Source organism: Colletes latitarsis, unplaced genomic scaffold (genome assembly GCF_051014445.1).
Source record: "Colletes latitarsis isolate SP2378_abdomen unplaced genomic scaffold, iyColLati1 scaffold0021, whole genome shotgun sequence".
Taxonomy (NCBI): domain Eukaryota; kingdom Metazoa; phylum Arthropoda; class Insecta; order Hymenoptera; family Colletidae; genus Colletes; species Colletes latitarsis.
In genome coordinates, this window is record NW_027488371.1 from 5,283,098 (window position 1) to 5,289,724 (window position 6,627).

Below are 6,627 nucleotides of genomic sequence, written 5' to 3' on the forward strand. Positions count from 1 at the left end.
TTTAAAGGATGACAGCGGTTAGGTCAGGGTTAGGTCTGGTATTTGTCATCATCTGGCCCATACTTTCGCATTTTTCGCATACTTGTTGGCCAGATCCTGGGCGTTTTCTGGTTTGGGTCACGTAGTAATGTGGTGCCACACTGCAACAGTGAGCTAAACCTGGATTCAATCTATATCTTAGATGATAACACCGGGTAGGTCAGGGTCAGGTCTGGTATTTTCCATCATCTGGCTCATACTTTAGCATTTTTCGCATACTTGTTGGCCAGATCCTGGGCGTTTTCTGGGTTGAATCAGGTAGTTGTGTGGCACCGCAATGAAAAAGTAAAGTAATCCTGGATTCGATGTATATATTAGAGGGTAACACCGGTTAGGCTTGGGTTAGGTCTGGTATTTGCCATCATCTGGCTTATACCTTCGCATTTTTTGCATACCTGTTGGCCAGATCCAGGGCGTTTTCTGGTTTGGATCACGTAGTAATATGGTACCACACTGAAACAGTGAGTTATTCCTGGATTCAATCTATATTTTAGAGGATAACAGCGGTCCGGTCAGGGTTAGGTCTGGTATTTGCCATCATCTGGCCCATACTTTCGCATTTTTCGTAAACTTGTTGGTCAGATCCTGGGCGTTTTCTGGTTTGGATCACGTAGTAATGTAGGACCATTCTGAAACAGTGAGTTAAACCTGGATTCAATCTATATTTTGGAGGATAACGCCGGTTATGTCAGGGTTAGGTCTGATATTTGCCATCATCTGGCTCATACTTTCGCATTTTTCGCATACTTCTTGGCCAGATCCAGGGCGTCTTCTGGTTTGGATCACGTAGTAATGTAGAGCCACTCTGAAACAGTGAGTTAAACGTGGATTCAATCTATATTTTAGAGGATAACACCGGTTATGTCAGGGTTAGGTCTGGTATTTGCCATCATCAGGCTCATCCTATCGCATTTTTCGCATACTTGTTGGCCAGATCCTGAGCGTTTTCCGGTTTGGATCACGTAGTAATATGGTACCACACTGAAACAATGAGCTAAACCTGGATTCAATCTATAATTTAGAGGATAACAGCGGTTATGTCAGGGTTAGGTCTGGTATTTGCCATCATCAGGCACATCCTATCGCATTTTTCGCATACTTGTTGGCCAGATCCTGGGCGTTTTCCCTCAGGGGCTGCCAGCCTTTCAGCTGCAGTACGGGCTTAACGAACCCGGGGTACCCGAGTCATACACACACCGTAAGCCTCCTGTTGGTCGTCACAACGACCCATTCACAATTCCCTATTGGTTTTGTGAATGGTACGTGACGGCAGGAGGAACGGGGGTCTTGGCTTAACCGCCTGGGCCACGAGTATGGCGACTCTATAAAATCGCCCTCCAATCCTAAGCTATGGTGCGCGGCGATGGGATGCATGGTTGGGGGAGAAGGCCCAATCCCAAGCGACCACCTCCGGGGAACCTGCCGAACCCCCGGAGTATATAGGCTTACCCGGGTAAGGCGGCTCTGCCCGGGCGGACCTTTTCTTCCGACCTGCTCGTGGGAATATTATGGAGTTCAATATTAAAACGGGGATGGGACGGGGTAAGTCAGAGGGGGAGGACGAAGGCGGTATTGGGACTGGAGTGACGGCGCTCGCGCCGCCTCCAGCGCCTGGCCCGGCTTCGTGGAAGGTGGAGGAGGACGACGAGACTGCGTCAGTCTCGTCCTTCTCCTCCACCAGGAGCCTCATAGGCTCTAAGAGGAAGAGGGCGGGGCAGGCCGTCGTCGAGGTGGGCGGAGCGATGAGCCCGTCGGTGAGGCTGAGTTGCCTCAGGGACGAGGTGACCGAGGAGATATCGGAGAGGATCTCCTCGTCCCTGAGGCGGGTGGAGAAAGTCGCCGCTGCCTGCGCCTTTAAGGGGCAGAAAAGCGGTGGCGCGGAGGCCCTGAAGGCCGCGGCGGAGGAAATGAGGGAGGCGGCGCGGGAGCTCAGAGGGCGGAACGCCCGTCTGCAGCTCCTGTTGGAGGAGGAGCGACAGGGGAGGAGGAGGGCAGAGGCGCTGTGGAACAGCGCGGCCCTCCCTCCCATCCTCCCTCCTCCTCCACCGCCGCGTCCCTCGGCGGAGGTACATAAGCGGAGAGCGGCGGCAGTGGTGCGGGGCACCGCGGGCCCCTCCACCCGCACTCCGCCCGTGAAGAAGTCCCCGTCCTCCTCAGAAGACGATCTTCTGAGGAGGATTGGGGACATGATTGATGGCAAGCTGGCCGCCTTCCGGGAGGAGCTCCTCGCCGGAAGAGCGGTCAGCAGGAAGGCGGTGCCTCCCCGACCTGTTCCGGTACAGTCGGGGAAGGCAAAGAAGGGCGGAGTGAAGGCTCCGCCCCGCGTTGCGGCACCAGGGCCCCGGGTCGTGACCCCCAAGGGGGGTGGTGTACCCGTGGTCGCGGTGGTCGCGTCCTCCACGGCACCCTCCCAAGGGGGGGTGGCGTGGAGTGAGGTGGTGGGGCGGAAGGCGAAGCGGGCGGCGAGGATGGCCTCGCAACCGCAGCCTCCGCCTCCGCCGCCGCCGGCCAAGGTAAAGGCCGCGAAGGTCGGGAAGGCACGACCAGGTCGTCCCCCAAAAACGGCAGCGGTGACGCTGACCGTTGCGCAGGGGGGCGACCTGACCCTCGCGGAGGCGATGCGGCTCGCCAGGGAGAATATCTCCCTGGAAGAGCTGGGCATCGCCTCCGTGAGGGCGAAGAGGGCCGTGACCGGGGGTCTCTTGCTGGAGATCCCCGGTGCAGAAGGCGGCGCGAAGGCGGATCGTCTCGCCCAGAGGCTCCGGGAGCAGCTGGGCGAGCGAGGTGTCCGGGTCGCCCGGCCCACGAAGCGCACGGAGATGCGCGTTTGTGGGCTGGACGACTCGGTCAGCGTACAGGATGTGTCCCGTGCCCTTGCGAGGGCGGGGGACTGTCCTGTGGAGGACCTGCGGATCGGAGAGATCCGCAGGTCGCCCTCCGGCCTCGGGTCGGTGTGGGCCCGGTGCCCCCTCTCCGCCGCCCGTAAGGTGGCGGAATCCGGGAGGGTGTTGGTGGGGTGGGTTTCGGCGCGAGTGGAAATCCTCGCGCCGCGCCCGCTCCAGTGTCACCGCTGCCTCGAATTGGGGCACGTGAGGCAGTGGTGCACCTCGCCGGTGGACCGCAGCGGTCAGTGTTACCGCTGCGGTGCCAAAGAGCACCGTGCGAGCCAGTGCTCGGCGGCCCCCCACTGCCCGCTGTGTGCGGACATGGGGAGGCCAGCCGATCACAGGGTGGGGAGCAAGAGGTGCTCCCCCCCTCCCGGAAGGAGAGGAAGAGGCGGGCTGCACCGGCTCCGGTGCCGAGGGCGGTGGCATCGTCCTCCATGGAGGTGGACGGTGCTACGGGGACGGACGGCCGGGAGGAGGCTGGCGCGGCCATTAATTAATGCCGCCCCGCCTCCTCCTCCAGGCCAACCTCAACCACTGCCGCGCGGCACAGGACTTGATGTCCCAAGTCCTCGCGGAGTGGGGGGTTGGCCTGGCGGTCGCCGCCGAGCCGTACCGCGTCCCTGATCACCCTCAATGGGTGGGCGACGCGGACGGCTTGGTGGCGACGGTATGGGGAGGGGGCGACGGGTCCCCACCGTTCTCCTTGTTGGAGCGCGGTCGGGGATTCGTCGCCGTGGACTGGGGGGGAGTCGCTGTGGTGGGGTGCTACATTTCGCCCCGTAGCGGTCACGCTGCGTTCGAGCTGTACTTGGCCGAGGTCGTGACATGCGTGCAGCGCTACGCGGCCCGGCCGGTGCTGGTGCTGGGGGATTTTAATGCCAAGTCGGTGGCTTGGGGATCCCCCAGGATCTCCGTTCGCGGCGGGATCCTGGGCGATTGGGCGGCGGGGCTCGACCTCCGTGTATTGAACCGGGGGTCGGAGCACACATGCGTGCGGCGATATGGGGGGTCCATCGTGGATGTTGGATTCGCGACCCCCAAAGCCGTGCGCATGGTGTCGGGTTGGCACGTGGTCGCGGGGGCAGAGACACTCTCCGATCACCGGTACATCCGGATGGAGGTCTCTGCCGCCGCGAGTGCATCCCGACACGGCCGCCTGCGTGGCACCCCACCACGCCGCTGGGCGCTTCGGTGCCTGGACAAGGACGCCCTGATGGCAGCTGCCCTCGCTACAACTTGGCCGCAGGGAGCGGCCGAGTTGCCGAGCATAGAGGAGGAGGTCGCCCGGCTCGGAGCATTGGTCGCGGGTATTTGCGACGCGGCGATGCCTCGGGTCGGGCGGGCTTCTCCTCGCCGGGCGGTGTACTGGTGGTCGGACGCGATCGCGGAGTTGCGAGTCGCGACTGTCCGCGCCCGACGCCAGTACACCCGCGCGCGCCGTCGTCAACGTACAGGCGACGGCGTGGCGCGAGCGAGGGCAGCTGATGACCTGTATGGAGCATACCGCGTGGCGCGGGTTGCTCTGCAGGTCGCCATCAAACGGGCCAAGACCCGGGCATGGAAGGAGCTCCTCCAGACCCTTGATGACGATCCATGGGGGCGCCCATATAAGGTGGTGCTGAATAAGCTCCGCCCGTGGGCGCCCCCCGTCACCGAGGGTCTTGACCCCCGGCTGCTGGAGGACGTGGTCAATACACTCTTCCCAAGTGGGGAGAGGGGACCGCGTCCTCCGGCGGCGGCGGCTGTCCCAGTGGAGTGGACGGCCGAGCTGGGGGTCACGCAGGAGGAGCTGGCAGCGGCCATCAGACGGCTCGGGGTTCGTAACACGGCCCCGGGTCCGGATGGTGTACCCGGCCGGGTTTGGGTCTTGACCCAGGGCGTCCTTGGGGCCGACCTCAGGCGGTTGTTCGACCGCTGCCTGAGGGACGGGCGATTCCCCCCCAGTTGGAAGGTGGCGAGGATGGTCCTCCTCCGGAAGGAGGGTCGGCCCGCGGAGTCTCCCTCCGCATACCGGCCCATTTGTCTCCTCGACGAGGTGGGCAAGCTCTTCGAGCGTGTGATTGCTGCCCGCCTCGTCGAGCACCTGTCGCGGGGTGATCCCGGTCTGGCCGACTGCCAGTTCGGTTTCCGGGGGGGCCGATCGACTATCGACGCGATAGGTCGTGTGAGGGCCCTCTCGGAGGCGGCCGTCTCCCGGGGAGGGGTGGCATTGGCAATATCCTTGGATATTGCCAATGCCTTTAACACCCTCCCCTGGGAAGAGATAAGGAGGGGACTCGAATATCATCGAGTCCCTCCTTGTCTCAGGGCGGTCGTCGGGGATTATCTCCGCGGCAGGTGGATCGAGTATCCGGGCCGGGATGGTGATATGCGGAGGGAGGTGTACTGCGGTGTTCCGCAGGGGTCGGTCCTCGGGCCACTCCTGTGGAACATCGCGTACGACTCGGTGTTGCGGGCCGGCCTCCCCGACGGCGTCAGCACGGTGTGTTATGCGGATGACACACTGGTGCTGGCCGTCGGGGCGCACTGGGGGAGGGCCATGCGTCGCGCGGAGGAGGGGTCACAACGCGTCGTCGACCGGATCATGGGGATGGAGATGACGGTGGCGGTCCATAAGACCGAGGTGATTGCGTTTCATTCACCTCGGCAGGATCCGCCACCCCCTCTGATCCGGGTGGGTGGGACTGACATCGAGGTGAAGCCCCAGATCAGGTATCTGGGGCTGATCCTCGATAGCCACTGGCGTTTCGAGGAGCATTTCCGCTGCCTGGTCCCCCGGTTGGAAAGGATGGTTGCGGCTCTGGGCCGGATCCTGCCCAACCTGGGGGGCCCGGCGGGCCGAGTTCGTCGCCTCTATGTGGCAATGGTCCAGTCGGTGGCCCTATACGGGGCCCCTGTCTGGGCGGACGACCTGGCTGCCTCCCGGCGCAGCATGACTATGCTGCGTCGGGTGCAGAGGCGCATGGCGCTCAGGGTCGTCCGCGGGTATCGGACCATGTCACATGAGGCGGCGACGGTTCTAGCGGGGATGCCGCCCATGGACCTGCTCGCGCGGTCGCACGCGGTGATGTACCGGCACCGCGTCGACCGTCGCGCGGGGGTGGGGGCGGTCCCGGGCGGGCAGGAACCTGCTTGGGGCGATTTGAAGCGCCAGGCCCGGCAGTCCGTGTTGCTCGCGTGGCAGGAGCGGCTGGCTCTGCCAACCGCGGGGCACCGGACTGTCGGGGCGGTTCGGCCACTCCTGAAGGAGTGGCTGGACAGAGGCCATGGCAGCCTCACCTACCGGATGGCACAGGTATTTTCCGGGCATGGCAGCTTCGGAAGATACCTGTGCCGGATAGGGAAGGAGCCGACGGCGCGTTGCTGCCACTGCGACGCTGAGCAGGACACGCCGGATCATACCCTGGAGGTATGCCCCGCGTGGGAGGGGGAGCGCCGTGTCCTGGTCGGCGTCGTCGGGCGGGATGTCTCGCTGCCGGGCGTGGTGCGCGCCATGCTCGGCAGCGAGGAGATGTGGAGGGCCGTGGCCTCCTTCTGCGAGAACGTAATGTTGCAGAAGGAGGCCGCGGGGAGGGAGCGCGAGCTCCAGCGGCGCGCTGAAGCTCGCGCTCGTGCGGTGGCCCGAGGTCGTCGCCCGGTCGCGAGGCGCCGCGGGCGGCCGCCTCGGCGTGGCGGATGACCTAGGCTGGGAGGGGGGTCC